The following is a 17,142-nucleotide window of genomic DNA, read 5'->3' as shown; positions in this document are numbered from 1 at the left end:
TTAATCAGCAATTTCTCCAATAACCAATGTCCTACAACAATATTTTCTAATTCCTGAACCTGGGTCAATCGGGGCATCCTTGCTTCAGAGTGTGAATGAGATGGGCTTGACTCTGTGTCTCTGGTCAAGTATGTTCCACATGTATCATTACTGGGCCCAGGTTAAAGGAGCAGAAAACGTGGAGCTTATATTCCTCATGGTGTTAGCAGGAGCAAGAGAGGCGAGCCAAACCACACGAGAACATTTAAGAACATTTAAAACCTCTGCTTGCATTATGGCACTTGTCATTGGCCAAAGCTAGTCGCATGGGTAACTGAGCTCAAAGTTCCTGGGCAGGGAAGAATATCTGAGCTGTAGTGGAGGAAACTGCAATATAATTTTATAACAGAGAGGTTGAAGCATTGATAATAATATGCTTACCATGCACATTTAGGATTGTAATAAAGTTTTAGGAGTAGGAAACTGGCCTATGTCTAAAATTGTTTTTGGAGTTTTCAGTATTGTATAGCTATAGACCTACAGGGTAACAGATACTTTTCTTCAGGATATTCATTTTATTCTATTCTCTTCTTTTTCTTTTCCTCTTCCCTCCCCCAACAAGCCCACCTCTCCCCTCCTCTTCCCTTGCCTTTCTTTACATCTGTTCATCATTTGTGTCCTTTCTTTCTTTCCTTCCTTCTCTTTCCTTTTTCTATTTCTTTCCAGGCTTCTACCGTTTCTTTTGAGAAATTAAATGACATGCAATTCGTTCTTGTATAAGTAAACATTCCCTTCCCTTTAATTGCTATGAGTCTTTTGTGTGTTTTTTTTAAATTGTGTTATGCAGTTTTATTATAATGTATCCATGTGTGGATTTGTTTAAATTTAACTTCTTGACTCTCACGGTGTTTTTTGATTCTGAAGATTAGTATCTTTATCACCTTTTGAAAAAAAAATCACAGTCACTATGTTTTCAAATATTGCCTCTTTTATTTTTGGCTCCATCTATTATAACCACTTAAACCCTTTTTAATTAAATATTTAGAACTTTTCATTTCTGAAATTTCCTCAGATCTATCATCCTGTGTACATAACAATTTTCTATTTTCTCTTTGACTTACTTCTTGCTATTTTTCAGAGTAAATCATATCACAAGATATGTGAGAGGCCTACTGGTGTTTCACAGTACCTGGTTTGATGTCTTATTTGATGTATTTAAATAATTTAACATACTCATTTAATGTGCTCTTTCATTTGTTAAGGATCAGTTCATGTTTGGGGGTTTCGGATTCTTCTACGTGTGTCTGTTTTCTCTTGTTCCAGGTAGATTGCTCTTGGTGAAGGGGTTTGTAATTTTTTAAAGTACACATTCAACTTTTGAGTGGCCTCTTATTTCTGTTTAATTCTCTGTGCCTTGAGTGAGAAATGTGATCATCCAAAATAGCATAACATTTCCTTCTGCCAGAGTCCTTGGAGTTTTACCACGCTAGACCTGACTTTTAAAGGTATAATCTTGGAAGGGGAAGAACTTGACTATTCCTTCAGAGTAATGCAATCTCCGTATTAGTGCAGGACTCAGAACCTGATTTTTTAAATTGCACAGGATAATTTCATTCTTCTTCTTTGAGACCTGAGAAATGAAAAGAGTAGTACCTGCTTATCCGTGGTTTTGCTTTCTGTTTGAGACACCTGTGGTTAACCACAATCTAAAATTATTCAATGAAAAATTCCGGAAACAGACCATACATAAGTTTTAAAATGTGTTCTATTCTGAGTAACATCATGAACTCTCATGCCTTCCTGCTTTGTCCTACCTGGGACGTGAATCCTCCCTTTGTCGACATATTCATGCTGTAGACACTACCCACTTGTTATGCATCAACATTGTCTGCTCTTGACATCCAACCATTGACGTTGTCATTGCTAGATGATCCAGAATAACCCAAAGCAGATGACCCTCTTTCCAACATACTATCAGAAGGTCAGTAGTCACCTAACTCTGTGTCACAGTGCCTACGCAATTCACCTGACTTCATCTCATCCCATAGGCATTTTATCATCTCACATCATCATAAGAAGAAAGGTGATTATGGTACAATAGATACTTTAAGAAAGGGTGAGAGAACTAATTCACATAACTTTCATTACAGTATATTTTTATAATTGTTCTATTTTATTATTGGTTACTTTTGTTAATCTCTTACAGTGCCTAATTTATACATTAAACTTTATCATACATATTTAGGAAAAACATAGTATGTATAGGGTTCAGTACCACCTACAGTTTTAGGCATCCACTGTGGGTGTTGAAATTCCCTCTGGTTAAGGAGAGTATACTATAGTTCAGAATTTTTCCAGCGATGCCGATTTGTTTTTAGTCTACCTATTTACTGTGAGCTCAGACCTAATAGGGTCCCAAGGATGTTGTTTTTCTCTCAATTCCTTACTTACAAGGACTGATTCCTCTAACACCCAGATCAGTTCCAGAGTGAATTTATGCATTCACTACTCTACTATTCAGTTCACATTGTTTCTAGTTAGGGTGATTGGGGATTTCTTACCTGCAAGCTTAGCAAGGTACTGAAATGATTATAACTGGATAAAGAATACTTTATCCATTATTTCTAAATGTCTGTGGCAGTTTGGTTTTAAGACTAATCTTAATATACCAAATATTCAGAATTGGAAAATAGAATATCTTCAATGTAAAGCTATTTATACTGGCAACAAATAACATATTTTACCTCTTTCATCTACAAAATGGTATGTGTATGTATATGTGTGTGTGCACATGTGTGCACACATTCATATGGAAAAGCTTAATATAAAATAAAAATCTATATTATATCCTACATTCTGATTGTATGTAATAAAAACAGAAATATTTAACTAAGCATTTGTTTTTTAAGATGAATTAGTAGGAACATTGGGTGACAATTCTCCTCAGAAAGAAGATCAAAGTTACTGATGAATGCACATGTTCCAAATGGAAAACTGAGGAAAGAGAGTCAGAACCTGTCAGAGAGCCTATGGGAAGAAGCTGAACTGCAGAAAAAGAAAGCAAGAGTATGACGGAGATTGACCTCCAAGGAATGTGGAGCCCAAAAGGAAGGGAAGGTGGGGGGTGCTTCTCTGCTTCCCTTACCCCTTTGATTATCTGCTAACTGTCAAACTGTTGGGAAGCCCCTCTTCCCTCGTGACCTGGGCAACACTGTTATTAGCAATTAGGGAGTTCCCAGTGACAGAGAAATAGCTGGCCAGTACTTGTACGTATGTCCGCACTCCTCAGGCCTGCACTAAAATGGCAGGCACCATATTGTTTGTGCACCACCTGTGATGGACATCTACTCTGCTTTGCTCTTGAGCCGTGTCATCATGAGACCCCTCTTCACACACCCAAACATACGCCACAACCTGTTCTAACTTTGGCAATCACAGGTGATAGGCAGGTCCTTGGAAAACTGCAAACTCCCAAACCTAACCCTTTATGTGGGCTGCCCCTAAGACAGCTAGAAACACAGCCTGACAAACCTTCCCTGGGGACAAAGGAGAGGCAACTGCAGTGCCAATCACTGACGAGGGTGGCACCACCAGCCAAGAATGGATGCAGAGGGGAGTCATCTCCCCCAAACAGTGCGGTGTTGTGAACACAGTAGAGGTTTTCCCTGCTAGGGGCCTATACGTGGAGAAAGTGCTTTTCATGTTTTTTTGTGGTAGCTCCAACTCCACTGAAAGTGAGCCTGCACTGCCTGGACTTGCACAAAGGGTGAAGTCCAACTCCCACTCCCTACACAGAGTGGCAGCCTCCCAGCAAAGGATGGCGGGAAAACCACAGAGTTGTCCACCCTGAACTGGGGAAAAAGGCTCCAACCTGAGCCCACGTTGGAGGTAGCCAAGGAGAAAGGTGTGTCCATGGGCTGCAGCTACACTGTGGCCAGGAGCCGAAGGATAAAGTCTATTTGAACTGAAGGTCATGGGCCCTGTACCAAGGATGCAATTCGGTTCCTGCCTGCTCAGGATGAGGAACTGGTGCACAGTCACTAACTCTTTCCCCTGAAACCTCAGTGCACCCCAACATGATCCCTCTTGCGACCTTTTTCCCACTGTCAGGGAGGGTGTGACCAATGATCATCAATTTACACAAAGGAGAGCTGACTCTTACTCTTGAGTGCCAATTACTGGAGACTGAAGCCTGAATTGCAACACCAAAAAAAAAAAAAAAAAAAACAAAAAAACAAACAAAAAAACCTGCTGCCAAAACGGCATAGTGTTAGTGCCCTTAAGAGAGAATAATAAAAAGTAAGCTACTTGGAAAACTTACTTGAGGAAATAATTCAGGAAGGTTTCCCTAATCTTGCTAGAGAAGTCAATATCCAGATGCAAGAGATTCACAGAACACACACAAAATGCTATACAAAACAACCATCACCAAGTTACATAGTCATCAGACTATCCAATGTCAACACACACACACACACACGCACACACACACACAAATATTAAAGGCAGCTAGCTAGAGAAAAGAACCAAATTACCTGTCATATAAAGGTAATCCCATAGGACTAACTGCACACTTCTCGACAGAAATCTTACAGGCTAGGAGATGGGCCTATTTTTAGCCTTCTTAACACAAAACAAAGTCAACCAAGACTATTAGATAAAACAGACTTTAAACCAACAACAGTAGAAAAAGGCAAAGAAGGGCATTATATAGTGATAAAGGGAAATAAACAAGAAGATTTAATTTTCCTAAATACATAGGCACTGAACAGCAGAGCACACATATTTATAAAACAAATAGTACTAGACCTAAAAAAAGAGGTAGACAGCCATACAATAGCAACGGGGGACTTTGACAGCCCACTCACAGTGCTAGACAGATCATCAAGGCAGAAAACCAACAGAGAAACTCAGGACTCAAATTGGACTCTTGATCTTTTTCTTACCTGTTCATGAAAAATTCTCCACATTTTTCCATGAGCTTGGCTGTAAAGAAAATATCAATAAATTCAAAATAATTGAAATCATATCAAGCATCTTCTCAGACCACAGTTAAATAAAATTAGACATCAATAACAAGAGGAGCTCTCAAAAACACAGAAGTCCCATGGAAACTAAAAACCTTTCTTCTAAATGATTTTTGGTTAAGTAATAAATTAAAGCAGAAATTTAAAAATTGAAACAAATGAAAATAGAGACACAATATACGCAAACTTCTGGAATACAGCAGAAGTGTGTTAAGAGGAAAGCTTATAATACTAAATGATTACATGAAAAACATAGAAAGATCTAAAATTAATAACATTACATCACACCTAAAGAAATAGAAAAATAAGAACAAACCCAAAGCCAACAGAAAAAAGAGAAACAAAAATTACAGTATATATAAATGAAATTGAGATTTTAAAAAATCACACAAAGGATCAGTGAAAAAGTTGGTTCTTTGAATGGATAACCAAAATTGATAGACTGTGAGCTGGATTAACCAATAAGTAAAAAAATAAGATTCAAACAAGTGCAATCAGCGGTATTTTTGATACCGCAGAAATAAAAAAGATCCTCAGGAGACTACAATGAACATCTGTATGCACGCAAACTAGAAAATCTAGAGGAAATGGTTAAATTCCTAGAAACATATAATCTCCCAAGATTGAACCAGGTATAAATTGAAATCCTGAAAAGACCAATGATGAGTTATGAAATTGAATCAGTAATTTAAAAAAAATATATCAAGAACAACAGCAAAAAAGCCCAGGATCAGATGGATTTGTAGCCAAATTCTACTAGATGTACACAGATCTTGTACCAATCTTACTTAAAATATTACAAAAAATTAAAGATAAGGGATTCCTCTCTAATTCATTGCATTGGAACAGTATCACCCTGATATAAAAATCTGGCAAGAATACAACAAGAAAATACAGGCCAATACCCCTGATGATCATAGATGCAAAAATCTTCAACAAAATACTAGCAAACAGGATCCAGCAGCACATCAAAACTATAATCCATTCCAATCAATTGGAGGACTTCATTCCAGGGATGCAAGAATCGTTCAATATATGGAAATAAATGTGATTTGCCACATCAACATAATTAAAAACAAAAACCATATGATTACCTCAATAGATGCAGAAAAATCATTTGATAAAACCCAACATCCCATCATGATAAAAACCCTCAACAAACCAGGCATCAACGAAACATACCTAAAAATAATAAGAGCTCTATATATCAAACCCACAGCCGACATCACACTTAATGGGGAAAAGTTGAAAGAATTATGTCCACTCTCACCACTCCTATTCAACATAGTACTGAAAGCCCTAGCCAGGTCAGTTATGCAAAATAAAGAAATACAAGGCATCCAAATAGGAAAAGAAGAAGTCAAATTACCTCTGTTTGCTGATGACACAGCCATATACTTAGTAAACCCAAAGGTTCCTCCAAAAGACTCTCAGACCTGATAAATGACTTCAGTCGAATTTCATGATCCAATATTAATGCACAAAAATCACTTGCATTTTTATATACCAACAATGCTCAAGCTGATAGCCAAATTAAGAACTCATTCTCATGTATAACTGCCACAGCCACAAATAAAATAGCTAGGAATATATTTAACCAAGGAGGTGAAAGAGCTTTACAAGGAAAATTACAAAACACCAATTAAATAAGTTGCAGATTACACAAACAAATGGAAGTACATTCCATGTTCATGGATATGAAGAATCAATATCATTAAAACGACTATACTGCTGAAGCAATCTGAAGATTCAATGCAATTCTTACCAAATTCCTATGATCATTTTTCACAGAATTAGAAAAATCATTCTAAAATTAATGTGGAATCAAAAAAGAACCCAAATAGGAAAAGTAATTTTCAGCAAAAAGAAGAGAGCTGGAGATATCACATTATCCAACCTGAAATCATACTACGAAACTATAGGAACCAAAATAGCCTGGTTCTGGTACAAAAATAGACACGTAGATCAATGGAACAGAATTGAGAATCCAGAAATAATGCCACACATTTACAACTAACTGATTTTTGAAAAAGTCAACAAAAATAAACAATGAGGAAAGGACACCCTTATCAATCAGTGGTGTTAGGAAAACTGGCTAACCATACGCAGAAGAATGAAACTGGACCTCTGCCTCACACCATGTACAAAAATTAACTGAAGATGAATTAAAGATTTAAATGTAAGACCTGTAGTTATAAAAATCCTAGAAGAAAACCTAGAAAAAGCTCTTCTGAATATTAGCCTGGGCAAAGAATTTATTACTAAGACCAGAAAAGCAAAGGCAACAAGACCAAAAGCAGACAAATGGAACTTAAGTAACCTAAAGAGCTTCTGCACAGCAAGAGAAACAATCAACAGAATAAACAGACAACATACAGAATGGGAGAACATTTTTGCAAATGCATTCAACAAAGGACTAATATCCAGAATCTAAAAGTATAGGCCTGAAAAAATATTTTTAAGTAAAAAAATTAAAGGGTACATATTCTACTTGTATTAAAATTCTTCTACGTGTTTAAAAGAAACTTCCCAGTAGAAACTTAGCAAAAGGTATGAACAATCAAGACAATAAAGGGTGAAAATGAATCATCAATAAATACTTTATAATTTGCTCAGGCTTTTTAGCACTCAAGGAAATGAAAATAAACGCAACTAGCTACTATTTTTTTTTCTCATCAGTTCAAGTACAATTCAAAACAAAAATTAAGTTCACTACTGGTGTGCATACAAGCATTTTCATAGATTGTTGATGGTAGTAAGTACCTGAGGGAAACGAAAGTAATAGCAACTGGTAATTTTAAAAATACTCATATTCTTCGCCATGTACTCCTACTTTATTTAACCTATCCATGTTTAAAACACTAAGATATAATGCTTACAGTGTAAGGTATTTGGGTGATGGATACCCTAAAAACCCAGACTTGACCATTATGCATGTATCAAAATTGTATTTGTACTCCATAAATTTAAATAAATAAATAATGCACTAAGATAGAAGTACCTACATACAGGGGGTTATTTATTGCACCATTACTCTTATTTGTTAAATCTGAAATAAACACTTCCGTTAACATGAACATAGTTATATAATTAATGGTACACAATTGAATTTTTTGTCAATTAAAATAGTTATTTCTGGTAGAAACATTTTCTAAAAAAAGAAAATGGCTGTTTGTTATTAAACTAGATGCAGAGAGAAAGAACAGTCTTGTTAAAGGTCTCTAGATCCTCACAATAGAATTTTATGCAACTATTTAAAGGAGAATATATGCATCTTTTCCTAGAGATTGCTCATGACAAATCATTAAATTAAAACTTAGAATTATGTTGTCTTAAAACATGTATATATTTGTGTGTGTGTGCAATGTGTGCACATACATACTTCCACATCCTCAAAGATTTTCTATATCTAATTTTTGCCCTGTATTAATTATGTAAGCAATTAAGCTTCCAATTAGCTGGCCTAATACAGGGGGTAGATATGAGCTATTGGAGAGGAATGTAAAATAGAGGATGAAGAAAAGCAGTCTATGATAAAATAATACCAAATCCCTCAATCTAAGGGCAGTCTAATAGAGAAAATCATCAGGTAACTCAAAGACAGAACAGAGGGCTTCTGATGATCTAAGTTGTCTTGTTAATTACAGTTAATCTAAAACTCCTTTTGGCTGTTATAAAAAGGATTAAATTTTGTTGTTGCTGTTGTTGTTGTTGTTGTTGAGATAGAGTCTCACTCTGTTGCCCAGGCTGGAGTGCAATGGTGCGATCTTGGCTCACAGCAACTTCTGCCTCCCAGGTTCAGGTGATTCTCCTGCTTCATCCTCCTGAGTAGCTGGATTACAGGTGTGCACCAAAACACCTGGCTAATTTTTGTACTTTTAGTAAAGACAGGGTTTCACCATGTTGGTCAGACTGGTCTCAAACTCCTGACCTCATGATCCATCCGCCTCGGCCTCCCAAAGTGCTGGGATTACAGGCATGAGCCACCGCTCCCAGCCCACATTTCTTTTTCTGTCTAAGAAAGTATAATACAAAATCTCTAATATTTGGTGAGTTTCTTATGATCTCATAATGGTAGGGCTTATGTTTGTAAAGATCAGTTTTTATAGGCTGTTACAGCTATAGATATAAGTGTGAAGGAACTTGGATTAAATCCAACTGAACCCTATATGCCATAACTGAGGTTACCTTGGGTCTGGAATTTTTTGCAGAGTCCAGAGAGTTAAAGGCTCTCACAGTGTTGGATGGTTGTCAATAGAGTTACACATCACAATAACTACAAAACTTAATAAAAAAGAATCTAAATATTCAGGCCTTGATCTCTTTGTACTGAATTAGATACACTTAGATCTGTGGAACTCTGGTGATACGTTTTTCCAAACTCTTCTGTGAGGTGTGCTTCATTTATTAAGAACAGCTAATCTCTTCACGTGCTTCCAATTCATAGAAAATTCAGTCTTAAATGTACTGAAAATGACACTGCAAAGACAGTTTTTTGAGTTCTAATATGTTTAATCTAATCTAATAATTTATTCTTGGTATTTTGCTTTTATTCGAAGCTTTAGATACCTAGATTCTGAGTTATGAGTCAATAAGTCAGTGTTGTTTTCTAACTTGGTGCATTTTCAATGATGTGGCATTGCACTTCCAGGTGAAGTTTAAATGTTCCCATCCTACATCTTCAGCTTCAGCTTAAACAACCATCTCCCCTGTTTGAGGTTCCCACTATTACCTCTTTAATCCCTTTCTCTTTCCCCTCTAAGGCATTCTATGGAATGCTGTATAATCCCTACCTCAATTCTCACACACTCCACTTTATATAATTAATTCCTGCTCATGCTTCGGATCTCTATTGAATGTTGCTTCCTTGAGGAGGTCTTCCATGTCCTCTAGGTCTAGGTATGTCCTCCTGCTTCCCATAGCAATTTCATTTTCTCTTCATCATATTACACTTCAGTGATACAGAAATACATATATGTGAGTGTTTATTATACAGTGATTGATCAGACTGTTTTGTTATATACCAGTGGTTTCTACTTCTCAGTCAATAAAAATCTGTAAAATACTTACGAATATATTTCACTATTATTGTGATATCTTAGGATGCTCTATCACCTTAACAGATTATGTAACTTGACATGTATTTTAGTGACAGGTAGGTATATTTCTCTAGGAGAGAAAAATAAAAGTTAGTATGGATTTTTTTTTTTTTTTACTTGAAATCTAATACATGTTTTATCCAGAGAGTTGATGATAATTCCTGGGATATAACAAAGTCAGCAGCAGCGGCAGCAGACTTACCTGCATCATGTTCCCACACCCAGCTCATGGCCCTAATCTACCTTTCTAAAATTCTATAGCAATATTTCACCATGTATTCTTTAGGCCCCTACTCATTTGGACTAATTTTTGTTGCCCAAACATACCTTTCACTTTTATCCTTTCAAACGTGTACTCATACAAACCCATCTGGAATCTGTCTTCCCAGAACCCTCCTCAACACCTCCCACGTCTAATTGCCTTCTTCTACCTAGGCTTATATTGGTTAGTTAATGTCAAGGACAGTACCAGGCCCTCATTCAACTCTTTATATCTTTATATACCTCAGCACACAATAGATCAGTAGAAATGTAGAAAATCAAACCTTCTAAGTTACATTCCAGAAAAGTGGTATTCATAATGTTTTTTTTTTCCTGATTATTTGCAGTTTGCTAAATCAGCAAAGTACTTTGTGTCTCTCCTTTTCCTCCTATGTGCTAAACTAGAATTTTCTTAACTTTTCCTTACCTCTCCAGAGCCTGGCGTAGTCTATCCCAGTATCTTGCACGTAATAGTATTTCATTATGTAATTAAATGCAAATTTTTTGATAAAGAAAGAGACTGCTCTTTGGTAAATGATCCTCTCCTTGTGTGTGGAAGAAATTACTATATTTAAGGAAGGTGTGAGAACAATATGAATTCCGTTTAGAAAACCATGATTTCTTCCAGAGTACCAAAGCCTGTTGGGGCCTAGAGAGTTAATGTTTCCAAATAAGAATCAATTTCCTAGTTTATTAAAGAGCGGTGCAAGAAAAAATATTAGTACAGTGACAGACCTGAGTGGAAAATCTAAAGTAAGTATAATTCAGTTTGAACAGTTATTTTTATGCCTAAAGTTTTTTAAGTCAAGAATTGCCTTGAGGTTCTTTAAAAACATAGATAGTACCCACACATTTTTTTTTTTAAATTGTAGATTGTGACTGGGTACAGTGGCGCATGCCTGTAATCCCAATGCTTTGGGAGGCTGAAGCAGGAAGATCAGTTGAGGCCAGGATTTCAAGACCAGCCTGGGTCACATAGCAAGACTCTATCTCTACAAAAGAAAACACACACACACACACACACACACACACACACACACACAGTAGATACTTGTATTTACATCTTGGCAAAGACTTTTAAAATAGCTCAGAAAATTATCCTACTAGCCAGTATATCCTTTTTGTGAAGAAGAGAGAAGTAAAAATTATGACAGTAATTAAATGATCTTAAGAAAATGAACATAAATGGCACCCAGAACTATTAAAGATTAAACAAACCTTCCAACTGCAGAGGCTGAGTCTACATGAAACCAAAAATACCTGTTTAAATGTGAAAAAAATTCAACTGATTATCTAAGTATGTTGTTCTCAAGATGCTATAAGACTGGTTTAGTTTTGTTTGAAATTACCTTATTTGATATTATGTAAACAGGCTAAATGCCATACAAACACACATAAAAATTTTTTTTCAAGTTAAAATTAAAGGTGGGAAGGCATATAGTGTCAGATGATGATGATTGAGATTCAGAGATAAAAATATTATACGATACTAGGCAAATAGAAAGAAACGTAAAATGAGTAGTGTATGGTAAATGCAGGGTACACTGACAATAAAGGAAGAGCAGACAGTTTCATAGATTAGTACATGAAAGAACGTAAAAGAGCATATTAAGTTGTATTTAGTTGTCAAAGCAAATTTTATAAACAATATAGTTATTTGATTTCCCTAAGACTTGAAATGTTTAACATTATAACCTGTTTCCTCTGCACAATGGTCCATTATTTAGGAGCTTGTATTGACCCAAATGGATTTTCTTTGGTTTTTTTTTTTGTTTCTTTGTTTTTTGTTTTTGTTTTTGTTTGAGACGGAGTCTTGCCCTGTCGCCCAGGTTGGAGTGCAATGGTGTGATCTCAGCTCACTGCAACCTCTGCCTCCTGGGTTCAAGAGATTCTCCTGCCTCAGCCTCCCTTGTGGCTGGGATTACAGGCGTGCACCACCATGCCCGGCGATTTTTTTTTATCTTTAGTAGAGACAGGGTTTCACCATGTTGGCCAGGCTAGTCTCAAACTCCTGACCTCGTGATCCAACCGCCTCGGCCTTCCAAAGTGCTGGAATTACAGGTATGAGCCATCGCACCCGGCCCCAAATGGATTTTCTGATATTTCACTTTCACGCCTTCTCTGAGTGGTATTCTAAATCTTCTGGGTCTAATGGTCTGAAATTCTTTTTACTACTTCATTTTTTAAAGATTAGGGAAGAATACCTACAACATGGTTACAAATCAGTATGTCCTTGGGAATGAACAAAAATTGATAAGCAGAAATCTGAAGTAAACAACGCTGCTCTTAGACATTCTACATTCTCTTTGTTTATGACCTTTATGGAAAATGGCCACTGATTCTACTGTCAGTGCTTTCAACTATATTAAGTTGGTTGGTAGAAAAAGAAATCCTGGTTTTTGAATTTTCAAAAAAAATTCTTATTGGTGATATAATGTGATGTTTTTAACCAAAGTGCTAGGAAGTAGGTATAAAATGAAATCAAGGCTCAGCAGCAAAGAAACCTGAGATCAGGGCTCATATTAACCTTTTACTAGCTTCATGACTGGGAAAATTAATAACTTCCTAATCTTCAGTTTTATTTTTGATAAAATATCACTAACCTTGCTTTATAGTGATATTATGATTAAGCTAATGCATAATAGATAATAGAATTGTGCCTGACACATGGTAGCTAATTAGAAAACAGTGTTTTTTAGTAATGTTAATAATAGATACTATTTCAAGAAGTGTTTAGTGAGTTTTATCTTATGCCAGTTAGAGGCTACTCGGGATCTTGCATTCAAAACAATACTGACATTATGTCTACCCTCAGAGATTCACCAGGGTCCATAAAGGGTATGGCAACACGCATATATGTTTTGTTTTTGTTAAAAAAGTTGTTTGGCTTGCCCAAGGTGACACAGCACCATCATAATTAGAATTTAGTTCTCCTGGCTTTGGATTTTGTAGAAGTTTAGGATGGTATGTTATTTTTGTTGAGACAAACAGTTTATCAATGTAAGTGGATATGATGGACATATAAGAAGCAATTGGTATTGTATATCTGAAGACAGGTGAGTGCATGTGACTATCAGACCTAAAATAAGACAGTGTATCTACTACAGATGGAGTTTAAAGTCCATTAGAACAAATAACATTGCTATAAATCCTTGTAAAGACAAGACATTGTTATAGTCATGTATTTCTACAGATACCAATTGCAAAAAATATTTGAAGCAATGTGTTTAAGTCAAGGAAACTGGCCAGACTCTGAAATGATTTCACATACTATAATTGAACTTTGATGTGAATAAGAGTAAAATAAATACATTATCCTGCTTTTTCTTCTAACTTTAGTTTTGCAATTGGACTGGTTCATTCTTAGCATCTGTAGGCTAACTTAGAATTTTTGCAAAAGCATCAATTTGATTCATAAAGACTGAGGCTTATAGTTACATCTTTAATCATCAATGGAATGTCACACCATTAGAGGCCTGAGGCAATGCAATATTAATTCAGCAAATATTTATTTTGTGTCCTCCTGTGTGCCAGGCACAGTTCTGTGTACATGGAATATAGTAATGAAAAAAATTGAGAAAGAATTTCACTATGGAGCTCATATTTTGGAGTAAAGGCAGATAATGAAATTAAATATAATAGAGAAGTTTAATATAATATATTAGATATAATAATTTATATATAAATAAACAGAGAATTTAATGAAATTGAGTATAATAGAGAAGTAAATTACCCAATATATTAGAAGATGGTTAAGTGTTATTTTAAAAATAAAAAAATAAACAGAATAAGGGGAAGGAGGGTTGAATAAGGGCGAGTAAGTTTCAGCGTTAAATAAAGTGGTCATTGGGTGGAGAGATTTGAAGGAAAATTTTATAGATGTGAGGAATTAGCCATTGTATGTATCTTGACAAACTTTCCCTCTTGGAAGAGACAGTTAGAACAAGAATTTTAATAAAACTATAACAAACATGGCATGGTTGAGGGATCCAGTGTGGCTGGAGCAGAATGATAAGGTCAGAGAGGCCAGGAGGCCAGGTCTTGCAGGACCTCTCATGGATTTTGACAATGGCAAGGTTTTGAGCAGTGTAGTGCCGTGCTATAGCATGATATTAGAAGGATCATTTGGTCTTCTGTGTTTAGAATGGATACAAAAGGTTAAGAGCAAAACGTTAGAGAATATTTCAGAGGCTATTTTAGGATCCAAGCAAGAGATCATGGTAGCTTAAGTTACTAGCAGTGAAGAGGGCAAGGAACAGATGGGCTCTGAAAATATTTTAATGTCAAAATCTACAGGATTTAGTTAAAAATGTAAAGTGAGATATGAGAGAAAAACAAAAATTATAGAGAACAATTTAATGATTTTGACCTAACCGGATCCATGTGAAAATTGAGTCTTTTTTTTCCCCTCCTTGTACAAGGATGCCTATAACTGGAGCATGCTTTTTGGCAGGTAAGAAGTTCAGTTTTGGACAGGTTTTTAATTACATATTCCAAAGGACGTGTTGAGGAGATGCCAGATACCTAAGCCTGGAATTTTGGAAAGAGGCCTAAACTGAAAATGTAATTCACAATTAGTTGTCATATAGAGGATACTAAAGCCATGAGTTTGCATGACATGACCAGGAGTGTGAGTACAAATAGAAAAGACTTGAGGACTGATCCCTAGAGCATCCAAATGTAAGAACTGAGTATTCTAGTACTTGACTCAGAGATCTTATGAAGTGGAAAAAAATATTTTGGTAAGCTTATAATAATATTTACTATTTGTCTATTGTGTATAAAGTAAAATCTCTTAATGCAGCTGTGAGGTAGCTAACTCTCCTTCCAGGAAGGACTGTCTTGCTTGTGCTCAGGTTTACCTTTTTTTTTTGTTTTTCGTGTTGAAAATAATTTTTGAAATCCAAGTATCTTTAACTTACTATGCTACCCCCTTCGCTATTCAGTACTCAAATGCAAAAACATTTATGTAATACTATTGGGGTGAGTAACACACAGAGGAGCTGGAAAGGAATATTTAACAGGTAAAAGAGGTATTAAAGGCAAATTAACTGAATATAAATATATATTCTGCTGAATTACCTTATACAACTTATTTAGATTTCTTATATAAAAATAAGGAGGATAATTATTCTTCAGATTTGTCATGAATATTGATATTAGCAAATGCAAAGTTATTGGGAACTTTTTTTTTTTTTTTTTTTTTTTTTTACCATATTCATTTCCATTGTTTGATTATTCTGTAATCCAAGTTTCTGTGGTTTGGTGTCTGGAGCTCTAATTTTGCTAAGGTTTTTTGTTTGTTTGTTTGTTTGTTTTTGTTTTTTTTTTTAATATACCTACATGGTTTAAGATCGTTTTTGAAAGTTTTTAATTTTAATACAGAATTTTTTCCCTGCTCAACTGGGCATAAGCAGTGACATATATCACTTTCTGCAGTTATTTTCAATGTCAGTAGTGATAATCCTTGCAAACTTAATCTTTTTTCCAAAACTAACTCCATATTTCCCTCAAATATGCACATTCCTTCAAATATGCACACCTAAAGCTCTCATCTCTGTGATAACTTTCCGTATCATAGATCGAAAAGTACCATAATAACGTCATAAGGAAAAACATTGAAAATCCTTGAAAAAATTAGGCAATTCTGAAGTATAGACTATTGGCTGATGCAAAAAAAAAGGCAAAAAACGTCTCATGTGACTTTAACTGTTGGAGAGTCATTAGATAATTAGTAGTAAGACAGTGGCTTGGCTGTATTAACGTTCCTCTCCCTAAAATTCAGGAAGAGAATAAGAGAAGGTGGGTTCCTCCTTCCGTCTGGATTCAGTGTACCCTATCATCTTCATGGTGGGGATGCCAAGCACTGCATATCACAGCAAACTCATCTGAGGATGGGTATTGGGGAGAAAGGCTTGTCAGGCAGGGACTACACAAGCAAGCATCTCCCAAGTAGCTCACTTTGCTTCAAACTTCTCACTTCTTTCTGAAAAAAGAGGTTTCTTCGCAGCATTCTTCCCTTCTAAAAAGATTTCCCTGAGATAAGAAAAAATATGGCGGGGAGGGGTGCCTCACACCTATAATCCCAGCACTTTGAGAGGCCAAGGCAGGTGGATCACTTGAGCCCAGGAGTTCAAGACCAGTCTGGGCAACATGGTGAGACCTCATCTCTACAAAAAATTTTAAAACCTAGTCAAGCGTGGTGATATGCACCTGTAGTGCCAACTCCTAGGGAAGCTGAGGTGAGAGGATTGCTTGAGCCTGGGAGGAGGAGGCTTCAGTGAGCCGACATCACGCCAATGTGCTCCAGTCTGGGCAACAGAGTGAGACCTTCTATCAAAAAGAGAAAAAAACAATACAACTACCCAATTACTATCTACAGTGTTTAATCATCACTAAGCACTCACTGTGTATCAGGGGCTTTGCCAATGGCGAGGGAGACAGATAACAAATAGGATGTGGACTTTGCTCTATGGTTGTTTATTCCTGATCAGGCAACTTAGAAGAATCTGAGACCAGAGGAAGAATAAATAAGAATCATCAGATTAAGTGGGGCTCCATTTCAGGAGACATCATCTAAGCTTAATCCTGGTGGTTGAAAAGAAGTTGGTCAGGTTAAACTTTAAGGAAGATGAGAAACTATGTTAGGCAGAAAAAGCAAAGACACTAAGATAGAAAGATCATGGCACATTCATAGACCATGGGGCTTGGCAAATAATACTGGCATTCTTCCCAGTACCTAAGACTACAGGAAACCTATTTAAAAAATAAAACAT

At 36.0% G+C, this 17,142-nt stretch overlaps 1 long non-coding RNA gene across 1 annotated transcript; it reads right to left on the bottom strand.

Moving 5' to 3' along the window:
- Positions 1–710: 710 nt before the first annotated feature.
- LOC103876945 lies at positions 711–15,533 on the bottom strand. The gene is made up of 3 exons (XR_636416.4): positions 12,575–15,533; positions 4,926–4,965; positions 711–1,609 (listed from the first exon to the last, which is right to left on the bottom strand). It is a non-coding gene; the product is annotated as an uncharacterized LOC103876945 (long non-coding RNA).
- Positions 15,534–17,142: the final 1,609 nt, after the last annotated feature.

The sequence above is a fragment of the Papio anubis genome, chromosome 14 (assembly GCF_008728515.1).
Source record: "Papio anubis isolate 15944 chromosome 14, Panubis1.0, whole genome shotgun sequence".
Lineage (NCBI taxonomy): Eukaryota > Metazoa > Chordata > Mammalia > Primates > Cercopithecidae > Papio > Papio anubis.
This window is presented reverse-complemented; position numbering and strand designations above follow the sequence as displayed.